The 16,572-nt window shown below is 38.3% G+C and overlaps 1 non-coding gene across 1 annotated transcript; it reads right to left on the reverse strand.

Annotated features, from left to right (window-relative positions):
- Nucleotides 1-12,623: 12,623 nt before the first annotated feature.
- Nucleotides 12,624-12,727, reverse strand: LOC125614165. Its single transcript, XR_007344808.1, has one exon. It is a non-coding gene; the product is annotated as a U6 spliceosomal RNA (small nuclear RNA).
- Nucleotides 12,728-16,572: the final 3,845 nt, after the last annotated feature.

Below are 16,572 nucleotides of genomic sequence, written 5' to 3' on the forward strand. Positions count from 1 at the left end.
AAAAAGTTGAATATCTCTTATTTCACACAAAAAGAATTTATTACGTTGCATTCTTTCTCATGAATATATTCCTAGTTTTTTCCTTTGTGGCAACAATGCTCCCAATCCCATCCAAGAGAATTTTTTTTTTCACTTTTCCTAAACCTTTAAGCCCAATTATAGAGAGGGGGTCATTGATCTTTCTTCATTCCTAGAATAGCAGTCTGGAGGCTACCTGACGTTGTGCTGTTGCATGAGAATGAAAAGAAACATCCCTTTCAGTCACTATTTGAGCTGTGTTCCAAGCCCTGGTTTTATCAAGTAGGATAGCCTAATTATAAACCTTCCTACACAATTGTTTTAGGTCTCCTTGTCCTGATATGAGTCTCCTGTGTCATAATACAGTTCTTTCCTGGTGTAGTCATAAAGCATGTTTATATGAGATGAATCTTTGAAGGGATTCTGAACAGATTCACCCCCAAATTTCCTAAAGTTGTCTGAGATAATCTACTTACATGACAACTCCAGGGGCCATAAATAGCATAAGGAGGAGGAATTCCAAAGACACTTGGAGGTATTATTGACCTTGAGTATAGATATTAAGTATGAGTACAACTGGTGCACAACTGGATGGGGGCACTCAGGGTCCACAGAGATTACATGAAAAATCCTAGCTGGTGGAGGCAAGAAGTTTAACAAAATGAAAGCCCAAATGAGCTAGCAGTGTGATTAGCTGGGGATGACTGAAGATGGAAAAGACTGGGCTGTAATTTTATGTTTTTCCTACTGTAAGGTTCAAGTTAAACTTTAGTGCTCACCTAGTTAAGCTGCTGTATGTAATTTCCTGGCCTCAGAATGGAGGACATGGGAAGGTGAAATAATCTTTAAGGTCCCTTACAATTGTAAGCTTGGATGCTGTTATGTTGTTGTTGTTTGTTTTCATTTCCCTCAATATTAAAAAAGCATAATTTGCCTTTAACAAAAATGTACAGATATTAAGCATAGTGTTTGTTGAGCTTTGTCAAAGATATACACTTTGTGACCCCTCCTCAATCAAGAAATAGAACATTTCCATCACCCCATAAAGTTCTTTGTGACCTTTCACAATTAATACTCCTTCCCCATGTGTAATCACTGTTCTGATTTCTATTGACACACATTGTAGAGCTTCATATAAGTTGAACTATATGGTATGTTCTTATTTATATCTGGCTTCTTTCACTTAACGTAATGCTTTTGAGATGCAGCCATGTTCTATCATGGTTCCTCCTGTTTTATTGCTGATTTGTATTCCACTGTATGTATATAGCAAAATTGGTGTATCCATTCTCCTTTTGATGGACATTTGAGTTTGGGGTTATTATGAATAAACTGAATAAATAGTCTTATACAAATTTTTAGGTAGACGTATAGTTTTATTCTTCTTGGGTAAATACTTAGGAGTGGAATTGGTGGATCATAGGGCAGATGGATTTTAACTTCATAAAAAGCTGCCAAAAAGTTTTCCAGACTAATTGTACTATTTTCCATTCCTAAAAGCCTTATATGAGAATGCCAGATGCTTCACATTTTGGACATTCTGTTCTTTTTTCATCCTGTATGTATCTCCCCTGGGTGTGTTCCTAAGGAAACCAAAGACAGGATCACTGTTATTAGCAAAGGTTTACTTGAAAAGAAACCCTAAACAAATAAGATTAAAAGAAAACAGCATGCATTGATCACATTGAAGGTGAATTTTGAGTAAGGATTAACTACAAAGAGTCTTAAAGTAACTTAAAGTTACAGTGTGATTTATGAATAACTGTGGAGATATATAATTGTACACTGGTTTATCATTTCCTTGTAGCTCCTTAGAATGTCCAGAGACCTACTTTCTAGTATTTTTTCATGCAGATATTTGGCAATTTGCCCTAGCAATAAACAGATAGGAGTAAAGTGGTAATTTGCTCATCTATCAAATTTGAGGTAATTTTGGAAAGGAATCCCTAGCAAACTGGTAGTGTATATTAGGGGCTCTAGGAAAAAAAAAAGGCAGGTTGGATAAAATATCATGAATCTAGTAGATATGGAAGAAAATGTCATGCTTTCTTGTTGTGAGGGAAGAAGTCTTTTGCATGGTAACTTACTAATTTGCCATCATTTATCAAATGCCTATTATATGCTAGGCACTGGACTAAACATTTTCATTTATCAATTTATTTAATTTCTACAACACTTGTAAAAAATATGCAATATTGATTTCCCAATATTATGGAGGAGGAAAATGAAGTTCATAGAGTTTATATAATTTACCCAAAGATACAACTATTACACAGTAGAGCTCAGATTCGAACCCAACAGTGCCACTGTTAAGTTACACTTAGATGAAGAGAGTTGAGTTGAATTGCCACATGGAAAAAAAAGTGTTTTGTAGTTTGACATGGTGGTACATGCCTATAATCCCAGCATCCCAGGAAGCTGAGGCAGAAAGATTGCAAATTCGAGGCCAGTCTCAGCAATTTAGTGAGGCTCTGTCTCTAAATAAAAAATTAAAAAGCGCTGGAGATGTGGCTCAGTGGTTAAGTGTCCCTAGGTTCAAGCCCCAGTACCAAAACAAAACAAAGTTCATAGCCTCTCTCTCTCTCTCTCTCTCTCTCTCTCTCTCTCTCTCTGTGTGTGTGTGTGTGTGTGTAATAGTGGGACCATCAAGTCTTTCAAGCATAAAGATAAATTCCAGTAGTATAAAATTCTGTGGAGGAAGCGGAATGGAAATATGAGATTGCTTGCAGAGAAAAAGTTTGCAAAATTTCTTCCTATATATATATTGAAATGAGTGATATATCTGTTTCTTTTCTTTTTCTTTTTCTTTTTTTTTTTTGGAGGGGGGTACTGGGGATTGAACTCAGGGGCAGTCAACCACTGAGCCCATCCCCAGCCCTATTTTGCATTTTATTTAGAGACAGGGTCTCACTGAATTGCTTAGTGCCTTGCTTTTGCTGAGGCTGGCTTTGAACTTGCGATCCTCCTGCCTCAGCCTCCTGAGCCTCTGGGATTACAGCTGTGTGCCACCATACCTGTCTATCCTTTTCGTTTTTAAATGTCCATATTTATAATACATCGGCAATTCTACCCTTTATAATTATTTAAATTAATGATGAAAAACTTGAGATGTCAACTCAAAAATAGATGAGAAGGTTACATGTGTTTTCAAACTTTTCAAAAGTGACTTGGCAGCTAAATTTTGAAGACTATGACTTGTGAAGGGCAGAAATCCTGACTTAGTCACTTTTTAATCCTTATACTTGGTGCAGTGTCCAGAATATACAAAGTTGTCAATCCACCTTGGGAGAATAAAGATGTGAGGAAAATGACACATTGTCAGAGGCTGTGCACAGAAGGCTCAGAGCCACAGGAAAGACCTAATACATCATCAGGACAAGGGTACAGAACTTTCTGACTTTCTGGCCTCATTTCCCCTGCTCAGGAAATAGCAATCTAAACTAGTTACCTGGCATCATACCTTTAATGACGATAATTGTTGTGATCATTGTATTTTTGAAGCTTAGAAGCCCCTCTTTAGACATGAGTTCATTTGAATGGTGAGCTGGGAGTGCAGAATTTGCTCTTTTGGTTCCTACTGGCTATGAAATTTCATCAGGTTGATTTCTCAGCCTTAGACAAGCAGCAAAGTGCTAGAATGTTACATGGCTTGTGAGAGTGAGGCAGCCAACTTCAGAGACAAATTCATTAAGATACCTTCAGAGTTATCCTCTTTGTTTCAGCTAAGACTATTTATTATTGTTGTTGTTATTGTTATTTGTTGTACTGGGGATTGAACCCAGGGGTGCTTACTTGCAATCCTTCTGCCTCAGCCTCCCAAGTTGCTGGGATGACAGACACGGGGCCGGCCTTCAGGAAAGACTCTTTGGAAAAACTTGTAAAGAACCAGCAAAGGTCAATGAGCTACTCTGACTCATTCTTTTAAGCTACCAAGAGTAAACTTGGCTCATTATAATATTGAATTGAGTGCACCCCAAAGTGTTCAGGTCTTCCATCTCCCTTTTTAAACATGTGCTCTATGATTGAACTGCAGAGGCCCAGAAATGTGTCCACCATCTTTCCTTCTTGAAGGAATTCCCTAAACTGAGTATGCTCAGAAATGTGCATTTCCTTAAACAACATGATCAAGAATGTGCTCACTCCTATGTGCTTTCCTATATAAATATGTATAAGTTCCCTGAATAAAATCTCTGTGCTTCCTTTCTTCGGGGAGAACATTGCTTTGGAAATAACACCAGCACTCTCTTTATCTGCTACTGGTAATACTCTTTCTCCACTCATTTGTCTTTTGTTGTGCTTTCTGACTTTGCAGTCACCCAGATGTGAATCTAATACATTCAGTTACAGGAAGACTAACAATTTGGTCAAGGTCATAAGGGTAAGGGAAGAGAAGAGAGAAAAGGATGGTCCAGTGTTCTTTAGTTCTGAACTTGTTATGGGGTGTGTATAGCATGGGGGTTGTGAGGGCAAGAAAAACAATCACTTTCCTCCACCCTGCTAAGTTGTTTGGCTGAATAAATTAAATTGACATAGACTATCATAAGAAAAACCATTTTAATTAGGTGCGTACACTCGAGTCCTACAAAATATGAGAACCGAAGAAGGGCCAGAAGATTGAATTATGTGCAAGCACTCTGAGCTAAAGAAAGGACTAGGGACTTGGAGCTTCTGGGGGTGGGGTAGGAGTGTTGGGGGGAGACACAAATTATGGGAGGGAAAGGAAAGGGAGGGAAATGTTTGGTAAACAAAGATTGGCTTGTTATGCAGATGAAAAGACTCTTAGGTAGTAAAAGCTGTTTGGAACAGCCCACTTCCTGATACAGATATTTTACTAAAGCAGATATCTTTTATAGATGCGACTTTCTTTTACAAAAGTACAACTTCTCAGAACTACTCCTGTGCCTGGGGTTTCTTAGAATTACCAGCTCAAAATATGCCAAAGTCTATTTTGGGGTGTGAAGGGAAAGCGAGAAACGAGAGAGGGGTAAGCAAGAAATGAAAGACGGAGACCAGGCAGAGATACACAGGAGAGTTTATTTGTCAGAGCTGACAAATAAAGGCCATCTCTCTATNTATGGGAAATAATGGTTCTGCCTGACAGTTTCTTGAAATAAATATTTTCCCATTAAAGTACTTGCTTTAAATGGTTTGCTTGAGATTGTCTTGTTAAGAGTTCCAAAAGAAAAAAGAAGGTTTATTGCTTTGCTAGCAAAGGAGAAACACAGGGGACTCCTGTCGTAGAGGCTGTGATTCTGCCCATCAGGGAAAACAAGGGGCTTTTTAAATTTTTTTTTAAATTTTTTTAGTTATAGATGGACAAAATAACTTTATTTTATTTGTTTTTATTTTTATTTTTTGTGTGGTGCCATGGATGAAACCCAGTGCCTCACGCATGCTAGGCAACCACTCTACCACTGAGCCACAACCTCGCCCCCAAGAACAAGGGGCTTTTAAAGAGGTGACTCAAAGGTCACATTCCACATGTTCTATGTTGGAGTTGTAATTAATTTGTTAATTTGGGTGATAGTCATTTCTGAGATCTTCTGGTACCACCCCCAAAGTCTGGATTACTTCATTCCTATGACTGGTGTGTTTTCAAGGGCAGATAAATCTTCCTAAAATGGGGAAGAAAGGTAAACCTGTTTCCCCTGAGATTAGGGAGGGGGAGAGATTAGGGAGGAGCAGGGAGAAAGGAAGAAAAAGAAACATGTCCATTTTAAAAATAAGTTGCAGGACTGGGGTTGTGGCTCAGTGGTAGAGCACTTGCCTAGCATGTGTGAGGCACTGGATTTGATTCTCAGTACCGCATATAAATAAATAAATTAAATAAAGGTCCATCAACAACTAAAAAAGATATTAAAAAAAAGTTGTAGTGGCAGAGCAGCAAGGGCTATATTCAAACCATAAAGTGGACACTGTTACAGAAGGAGGGAGGAGACAGGGTCAACACTTCTTCTTCTTCTTCACTTGCCCAAGTGATTCATGAAGGGTCCCAGCATTCCCTAATGGATATGCTGTCAAAAAAAAAATGAATAATAATAACCTACGGAATGGAATAAAACTCAATAGAATTAATGAAAATGGGATCCTAGATTTTTTCCATTTTCTTCAAAAGTTCAGGTAGTCCAATATGGAATAAGTGTGGGGAAAGTTGAGCTTTGGGGTTTGCAAAAATAATGAAAAGATTCAAACACTATCCAAGATGAATGAAAGGAACTACCTGAGCTTTATGTTCAAGGAAGCCATATAATTGGGGCAATGATAAGGAGTGGCCATAAAATGTCTACCAGTCACAAATATCTCTTTAGTGGAGAGTTTGAATTCTAATGATGTTCAGACTTAATCAGTTCATGCCTATTGCTCTGGTGTAGCTATTAATAGCATCCCCCTTTTGCTTTCATGATTGTCTTAGGTTACAAGACAAATTATATGACTATGGTAGTTGTAAGGTACCTTACAACTACCATAGTCATATAAGTGACTATCCTAAGTAGCTACTAATTGTGAGAAACCAGCCTCTACCTCAGAGCAAAGCCTGTCCAAGAAAGTGGGCATGACCCTTGTCCTTGGAAATACCCACAGAGCACTCCTAGGCACATTCCCACCCTGCTAAGTTGTTTATCTACAAATAACAGGAGAGATCTGCTGCACCAGATGTCCCTGACTCAGTCAGGCTAGGTGAGGACCCATAGCAACCCCCTAGCAATCAGCAATCAGCATGAGACAAGGAAAATACCTGGGATGCCTGATGACCCTCTTTGCTGCTTACATCAATCTTGGTCTCTGGTGGTCTTTTAGGGGTCCCGAATTCGAGCATAACAATTGTACCTCGTTTCTGTCTCCGGACTTTCCTACTTTATGGTAAATAATCTGATTCCCCACTACAGGAAGCAGGGCCTGCTGACTGGTGAGTATTTCTCTGCTATGGTATTATTGACATTTGATGCTGAATAAATCTTCCTATGAGAGCTCTCCTATGCATTATAGAATGTTTAGCAATATTGCAGGCCTCTACCACTAAGATGCCAGTGGCAGTCCCCTCCTAACTGGGACAGCCCAAACTGTTTCCAGACATTGCCAATGTTTCAGGGGAAGTGGGGTGCACAGTTGCCCTGGTTGAGAACCTTTGCCCTAGATGATGACCTTGACAGTGGTCTGCCAGACTTATTTTTTTTTTGTGTGTGTGTGTGTGTGTGTGTGGTGCTGGGGATTGAACCCAGGGCCTTGTGCATGCAAAGCAAGCACTCTACCCATTGAGCTATATCCCCAGCCCTGGTCTACCAGACTTTTAACAGGCTACTGAAGCTCTGAAATATGACTAACAAAGAATACTTTTATTTCCTTCTTTTTTCTTTTGGAACTCTTAACAAGACAATCTCAAGCAAACCATTTAAAGCAAGTACTTTAATGGGAAAATATTTATTTCAAGAAACTGTCAGGCAGAACCATTATTTCCCATATAAATTAATATTTTCTATCAACACAATATTCCTTCCACACAAAAGGGCATAGAATCTGAAATGTTGGTCCATAAGTGCACGACAGGTTACAAATTGTATGGATTGCTATTTTAGTCTGCTGTCCAAATGGAAAAAGAATATTAAAGTTATTTTTGTAAAACTTGGAACCTATCTTTAAGGTGATATTCCTGAATATGTTTTTTTCTAAACAGGAAAGGACAGTGCTGGGCCAAACTGTGACACTGGTTTTCTTGTCACATGCTCTACTTCCTTCTCCCTTATTCTCTCCAAGAAGATATTACCATATTAAAAGTTGCTGTCAGGAAAAGAACTTAACTGTTCTCAAACAGGACAGTATTTTTGTTTTATTAGGATATGGGGTCTCACTATGTTGCCTAGGCTGGTCTCAAGTGATCCTCCTGCCTCAGCCTCCCAAGTAGCTGGTATGTGCCACCACATCAACCATAATTTATTGATCCTAGCAATATATTCCAAGTGTCTCCATGCCAGCCTGCTATTAGGGGTTGGCTATGCATTGGTGATCCCTGGTCACTCCTCTTGAAATGTCCATGGCCAATGAGAACTCATTCACATTCAGGTAGTCATCACCAAATAATGTTTAGCATAGTGGTGGTTCTTAAACAATGGGGTTCAAAATATGACTGTTGGAGATCAGAATAAATGAGCATAAGTACTATTTTGAGCTGGTTATTTTGGGAAACAACACAGGACAAGGGTTAAAATAGAAGTCACCCTTTTGTAAAATAAATTTTTATCTATAAAGGAAATCTCCAATTTTTTCTTCTTTTTTGCTTTCCACATTTTTTGTTGGTGCATTATAGTTGTGCATTATGATGGGATTTGTTGTTATATATTCATACATGCACATAATAGAACAACAGAATTTCACCAATATCAGTCCCCAGGAAATCTCCATTTTAAAGATGTCTGCTTTTCTGCATCTGCATCTGCATTCACATGACTAAATCATTAGAGGCTCTTGGGGGACAGACAGGTGAGGATGGTGGAAACATAAAGCAAAGAAAATAATTCTATAAAATGGGCCCAGATGCTTTCTTTCCAAGAAGCAATTTACCCGCAGCCCCGCCTGGCCTAAATGGGCAGGATATGTCACATTCCTTAACAACTACCTGTTAATGGCAGGAAAAATGCAGACCCAAGATAATGTTGATGGGAGGAACCTAGGAGGCTTTGGTGACCAGATTCTGAAACTCAGGGAGATAATTCCCCCTAACCATATAATCTGTAAGAATGTATAGTTAAGAATCCAATTAGAACCAGTCAGCATGGGCCAAGGTGACCTAGAGTTGCCATGGCAATGGAATCTTAAAAGTCTGATGTCACCTTGCTGTCAGTCAGAAGTCAGGAGGTGGACCTGGGTGGGACTCTCTGGAAACTTCTCTGGGATCCCCAATAAAACCAGAGTTCAGGAGAGGCACATTGTCCCTCTCCTCTCTGAGAGGACCCACTCTGGCCCTGGAGAGTGTCTGTCCCCTTTCCGTCTTCCTAACTGTTCAATAAACTCATTCCTGTTACTCTGAGTGACATGTCTGAAATCTTTCTGCCATGATTGCAAGAATCAGGATCTGAAGGGCAGATCTTCATGCTGACTCAGTTTCTCAGAAAGCCACAGCTCTGTAACAACATGACAAAGCATATACTTAAATTTTCATAACAAACATCGCCCCTATTTATTTTTCTTTTATGGGCTTTCCCTATACCTTTCTTTCTTTGTTTTGAAAAAGGATGGTATTTAAGTTAGAAGTCTAAAATAACTCTTTGAGATCTATTCTAGAGATTTACTCATTTCTCTTTTCTTTCTTTCTTTTAGTACTGGGGATTAAACTCAGGGGCACTAATCCATTGAGCCACATCCCCAGCCCTATTTTGTAATTTATTTAGAGACAGGGTCTCACTGAGTTGCTTAGGGCCTCACTGTTGCTGCGGCTGGCTTTGAACTTGAGATCCTCCTGTCTCAGCCTTACCAGCCACTGGGATTACAGGTGTAGGCCACCGTGCCCAGCAGATTTACTCATTTCTGTGGGTTATCTCTCACCTATTCAGAGGTTTAGATGTTATTAAATTTGTGTTTGTTTTTCTCTTATTGGCCTGTTTTTTATTACAGAGAGTCCAGCTAAGAACTTGGGAAGGGTGGGAGGGAAAATAATTTTTCTTCCCTTACACAAGTTCAAGCATACATCAGCATCCCTGAAGGGATTGTTCTGATTCGGTGGTCTCAGGTGGGTCCCAGATGAGTGATGCTGGTTCTACTGGTTTGGAATTCACACTCTGAGAATCATTGATTTATTCCCAAGGATATTTTGCTTCATCAGGATTCAAGAGCATCCAGTTGGAGTAAAAACGGGTCATTTTTGGCCAGATCTTCCCCCAGTTTCCCCTGTCTTTGGTCCTTTTCTTCCTCTTTACTCTTATCTCGCTTCATGTACCGGATACCCTCCTTAACCCTCCTCTATTAGACATCATTCTCAGGAATTTATTTTTTTCCTATTTTACCTGGACAGGGATCCAGCCCAAGGCCCTGAACATACTAGGCAAGCACTTTACCAATGACCTAACCCCACAGTCCTAGGAAAGAAATTTCTATTAAACATTTACATTATATTAAGGCAATGTCTTTTTACATCTTACAGGGGAATTGACACTGTCCATGGAATGGAACACAATGTCCATGTTCACTTTTTAGGTCTGATTTGTGGAAATCTCTGTCCTCTATACCAAGCAATGAAGGTGCACATGTATCAAAGGATCTCTGCCATCTGGTGTAGATACACACAAACACCAAACAAACAGACAAACAGCTGTCTGCATAATGAGGGGATGATCAATTAATGCAAGTTCTAGCCCTGGTGTTCTATGACGACTGGAACAAATCATTCAGGACTGGGTAAACCTTGCCAGAGTTACAAGAATTACCTTCTTGTAACAGTGGCTTCTCTATTGCAAGTTGTCCCTTTCAAGGTTACATCCCTTCCCTTTGCCCAGCATTCTGAATTCTAAAGAGAAGCCACACTTAAATGATTATGCTGTTAATTGCTAAATATTTCTTCTTTAGATTTATAGAACCCAGAATATCTGGAGACCTTTAGATTACATGAGAATATGCAACCCCCTCCTTATTCTTTAGTTCTGTGCATCAGCTAACACAAAGCATGTAAATGGCTCTGAAGTTTAACTTGCAAAGGAGTCTGTCTAAAGAACTATAGGAACTAACTCCAGGAGGTCAAGGTCCATTGTGATATTCTGGCCAGACTAAAAGATAAAAGGAGACACATACCCTGGATGATAAAGATCCCACCCAGCTTATAGTCTTCCTGCTCATTGCCCCCTGTACCTCCCTATAAAAGCCTTTTGTATACCTACCTTCCTAAAGATAGAGCTTTGAGGACAATAGTCCCTCTTCATCTTCCAGGGTTCAGGCCTTTGAATAAAACTCATTTTATTTTCATCAATTCTCATCTCCTGAGTATTTTCTGAGTATTTGAGTACTTGCGGTATATAGCTGGACCTAATAGTGCTTTCTTCTATTTAGGTGTTAATGACACCTAGAAGACCCCACTACCACATAACCACCACGATTTTCTTCATATGTATACCTGTCAGTTAACTAGAAAACAAAACAGGTGTTCACACTCCCACTTATTAGGATTATGAAAACTCTACATGGAAGTATGTGCAGAATGAAAAATTTTAAATCACACCTTTGACTTAAGAAATATTATTAAAGTTAACTCTCTAAGACTCAAAGTAATCACTAAGTATTAACAATAGGAAGAAATACTTCCTTGTTATAATTCTAATGGCTTCTTTCTCTTCACTCTTGCTCCACAATTACTAGGATTAATCTTCAGTAAAAGGAGAGAACATATGATTACTTATTGTCTTAGACAGCTTTCTGTTGCTGTGACTAAATACCAGAGAGAAACAGTTTAAAAAGAAGGAAGGTTTGTTTTGGCTCACAGTTTCAGAGGTTCCAGTCCATGGTCACTTAGCTCCACTCTTTCTGGGCCTATGGTGAGGTGGAACATCATGGCAGGGAGTGTGTGTAGAGCAAAGTTGCTCACCTTATGGTGGCCAGGAAGCAGAGAGAGAGAGAGAGAGAGAGAGGAAGGGGCCAGGGACAAGATATACACTGCAAGGGCAAGTTCTTCAGTGACCTTCCCGTCTTCTTCCAACTAGGGTCCACCTCCTAAAGGTTCCACCAATAGCACCATGGGCTGAGGAATAAGCTTTCAATGCACGGGCTTTTGGGGAACATTCCAGATCTAAAGTATAACACTTCTAGTGTTTAAAATAAAGAGAAATTCAATATTAACATTCAATTTACCAATAAGCTTGTAACAGGTCATGTGTCTATTCATCTTGGTTAATGTCAAGTGCAATTAATGACTAAAGAGTCTAATTGTTTCTGGATCTAGCTAACTTTTCAGTTGAGTGGTTGGGCCTGAATCTCAATTAGAATAGTGAGTGGAAAACAATAAATTATAAGTGTTATATCCAGTGAATTTGAAGAAAGAAAATGAAAGGAAAAAGGAAATAAATGGTTTTATCTCTAGAAGAAGGTAGCATAGGCAGAAACTCTGCTTTTTCCCAATGTTCTATCTCTGCCCCAGGGAGAAACAGAGAGGAACTTTGGTAATAAGGGGACAGGAGAGAACAAAGAAGATGATTTCTGCCTGGCCTATAGGTTGTGTTTCAGGCAAGATATTTTTATATTCCTTTGTTTCCCCTTCACATGTAAATAAGTCTCCTCCAGACCCCTCCTTTCTGTCTGACCATTCCAGAAGGCTGATACTTGAGGGTGATGCAGATTTAATAGTCAGATGAAAGCAATGCTGGGTGCAGCTTCTTTCCACATTGCTGATAGCCTGGAAAATGTATGCAAGACAAAGGAGGATGAAATGTCTAATCAGAAGGAGTTGAAGTACCCCAGAACAATAATGATGATGTCAGCTACTGATTGTAAGGTTTCACTGTACATTCCTTTTTTTTGACAAGCTTTAGTTCATCAAACTATTACAACAAAACATCACAGGAGACAGTGAACCTTGATGCAGAGTGAGTAGGCCAATTAGGAATGCATTCAGCTGCAGGGAACAATTTAAAAGAAATATCGAACATTTCACGCATGTATGTGTCATCTTTGCACAGGGGCCATGCTAATCTCTGTATGGTTCCAATTTTAGCATATGTGCTGCCGAAGCAAGCACTGCAGGTAACAATTTACCTACTAAATTGCAGACAAAGCGTGAAGCTCTTTTCAAACGTGATTTCCTATCTTCACAGCAACCTTGCAAGATATATTTTTTTTAAAGTCCATTTATTAGGCAATGAAACTAAAGCCCAGAGTAGTTAAGTAACTTGCCCAAGGACACAACCTTCAAATAATAACCTTTCCTCATATTATTCAACTCATCAAACATTATAGCATTGCTTGAGAATATCTAAATTAATCCAGAAAACTCAAGATCAGTTTCTGAGTGGCCTGATGTGAAACACAGATGCAACAGAGGCACAGGAACAAGGTTATCATTTTGTATTTGTAACAATTGTATACCCCAGGTAAGGATTGCTTAGAAGGAGTGATTAGGTCTAAGGGGTGTGTGTGTTCTCTTGAGGCAGACACTATAGTATTTCTCAGCAGGTGCTTTTCCCCATAGCTTTTATCTTTGTCTTTTGTTATAAAGACTATCAAGCTCAAAATATTATCTTCTATGGATTTATAAATGGACAATTTTCAGGGCAACTTTTATTTTCTGAACACAAGGAAAGCCTATCTCAGCTACATGGTTCTCTGCTATTTCTCCCTACTTTGAATATAGTCTTGATGTATGGAGCTGTACTAGCCATTTTACTCCCACGAAGACAAAAACCAATGTACTAACCATCAAGGATCAGAGAGAGGAAAAGAATCAGTCTTTGATAATACTGCCAGCCCAAGGTTGCCTGCCTTTGAATTTCTTGTCACGTGAGCAAAATAAATTCCTATTTGCCTTAGCAACTATAAGTAGGGTTGAGTGCTATTTTACTTTTGAATGAATTATCAATTGGCACACTCTATGGTAGAAGTCTCATCCCCCCTCCCCCCCCATAATGTTTTAACATAATAGCCTAATAACCAAAGGGAAAAATATTGTACCTGTCAGAAAAAATGATAGGAAGTGAAGTCTTATAATCCATGAAGTCAATTTTGTAAACTGTAAAACATAAGTTATGCTTGCAAATTGTGGAACACAAGTTTTATTGGTCTACAAAACTATAATAATGATAAATGTACAGGAACAGAAGAAAAAAGAAAAAAGCTGTAGATTAGATGATTGTTCAGCATATATATTCATTCCTTCCACCCTACCTCCCCAAAACTCCATGGGAAGGGTATTTTCCCCTTCTCCATTTATGTTAGGCTTGGCCATGTGAATTTCTTTAGCCATTGGGATGTGGAAAGAAGTGAGACCATACCAGTTCTAAGTCCTAAGAGCTATAATGTGCTTCTGTTCTATGCTCTTGTGCTTCTGCCATCACCATGATAAAGGCATGTGGCTGATCTAAGGAAATTGAAAGATATGTGGTGCAGAGCTGAACTGAACTGAGTTAAGTTCAGACAAGATCAGCCACAATCTAGTGAGAAATAAATGCTTTATAAACCACTGTATCTTGAGATGGTATGTTATGCAGCATTAATGTGTCAGTAGTTAACTGGTATGCAATTTGGACAAAAGAATCTCATGGAGAGCGGTATTGCAATAGAAGAAGACAGTCCTATTCAAGTATACAATTCATATAAAATTCTAACCCAAATTGACAAAAATATTCCCTTCCTGTTGGTTCTTTAGTCTTATAGGCCATAAACAGTATCCTTGATCTAGGAAAATGTGAACATATTTTTTCACTCTGAGAGAGCTGGGAAAAGACATTCTGAAGAGGGATAGAAGGAAGTTTGGTGTCCTGTCTCTAACAATAAAACAGAGAAAGTTCTAAGGGGATTTTAGTTATTATCTCAGAAGGAAACTGGGAAAAAAATCAGCTCTTGGGAATTGAAATCAAATTCCATGCATGTATGATTTTTGTCAAAACAAACTCCACTACTATGTATAACTGTAATACTATAACAAAGAAAATGAAAGAAAGAAAGAAACAAATATAGACATGACTATAAGCACGTAATATGACCCTAAAACTTCCTAATTTCCTTTTATTTGTTTTTTTTGGCCTGTTTCTCCATATGGGTAGTAGTAAAATCTTTGAGCCCAGAAGAAAGGTGTTTGTCCTTGTTTTGAGAGAACAGTGAAAGTGCAAGGGAAACCACTCCTACTCCATAGGGTATTCCTAAGAGATCTAGTAGGAGTACACAAGGAAATGCTAGCTGAGGCCCTGGGGCTTAGATGTGGTCTCCATCTTGTCTTTGGGGACCTAACAGTAGTTAGGCCTATTTGTTCCTCAATATCTTTGAATAGAAGCACCTAACTTTAGAACAGCAAAGGTAAGCTCATATAAGTCCTACATTTTTGTTGTTCTTGTTCAGGTGACTAAATAGGAATTTTAAGAATTCAAGTGTCAGAATAAGTACTTTTGCCTATATTCCATTTTTTTTTTCTTTTTCTACATGATCATGATACCAGTTTTTTTTTTTTTATAAATCACATGACACATTATTTATCACTTTTGAAACAGCTTTTCAGGTTAACATGGACATGTAATAAGCTGTACATGTTTAAAGTATACCAGTTGATATGTTTTGACATGTATAAGCCTATGAAATCATCACCATAATTGAAATAGTGTACATACCTATCACTTCCAAAATTTTTCTCATGTCCCTTTATAATGCCTCCCTTTCACCCCTTCTTACTCCCATTCCTGGCAACCATTGATTTGCTTTATGATACCACAGATGGGTTTGCATTTTGTAGAATTTAATAGAAATGGAATCATAAAGTACATACTCTTTCTGTCTGTCCTCTTTCACTCAACACAATTATTTTGTTGTGTGTCTCAATAGTTCACTTCTTTTTATTACCAAGTAGTATTCCATTATATGAATAAAACACAATTTGCTTATCTATTAATTGCTGATTGTTTTTTAATAGTTTCAGAAAATTTTAATAGCCATGAAATTTTATCTTTCAGATTTCTATGAGAGAAGACCAGTTTAAGTCCCTTTTTAAAAAACAACAATGGACAAATGCTCTGGCAATCATGATTAAATGAATTACATATATAAATGTCTCACAAATTAAAATGCCCTTTTAAAAAAATTTTAAACCAGGACTAACACTGAAATAGCCCTAAGGACATTCTAAATAGAGCTCAATTTATTAATAAAAGCCAAAATTTACTAAAATAATTTTTTTTCAACAGTAACTATTTATTTGCTTAATCCCATTATTTCTGGAGTTAGGGATCTCCCTAAACTTAGCCAGTCAAAGGACGGTCTTTGTTTCTTCCTAACAAAAACTCTAATTTTATTCTTTTGATCTGCTCTGTCCCTGTTAGCCATGCAAGAATCAATAGAACTCTACTCTAAAATTTTATTTAACCAGAAAAGTAACAAAATCTCTATGACTTGAATAAAACAATATTAAACAGAGAAATGTTTTGTTTGAAATTGATATGTTCTAAATTTTATTAGTTATCTATTGCTGTGTAACAAATGATCCCAAAACTTAGAGGCTTAAAACAATAATAAACAATAACAAAGAATAAGCAGTTTCAGTACTCAGGAATTCAAGAGCAGCTTGCTAGGTGATTCTGACTGTGGGCCCTTCATGAGTTTGCAGTCAAGATGTTGTTCTGGGCTGTAGTCATCATGGCCTGATGGAGGTTGCATGTTCCACATCTGCATTAACTAGCTTTTCATCACCATAATAAAATGCTTGAGGCAGGCTACTTATGAAGAGCAGAGATTTATTTAGCTCGGTTTTGGAGATTCAAAGTCAAGGCACTGGCAATTGCTTAGTTCTGGTGAAGGCCGTCTGGGCTCTATCACATCATGGCAGGTGGCAATGGTGGGAGCATGTACAGGGACAAGAGATTATACTCAATACAGGAAATCAGA

Source organism: Marmota marmota, unplaced genomic scaffold (genome assembly GCF_001458135.2).
Source record: "Marmota marmota marmota unplaced genomic scaffold, marMar, whole genome shotgun sequence".
In the NCBI taxonomy this organism is placed as follows: domain Eukaryota; kingdom Metazoa; phylum Chordata; class Mammalia; order Rodentia; family Sciuridae; genus Marmota; species Marmota marmota.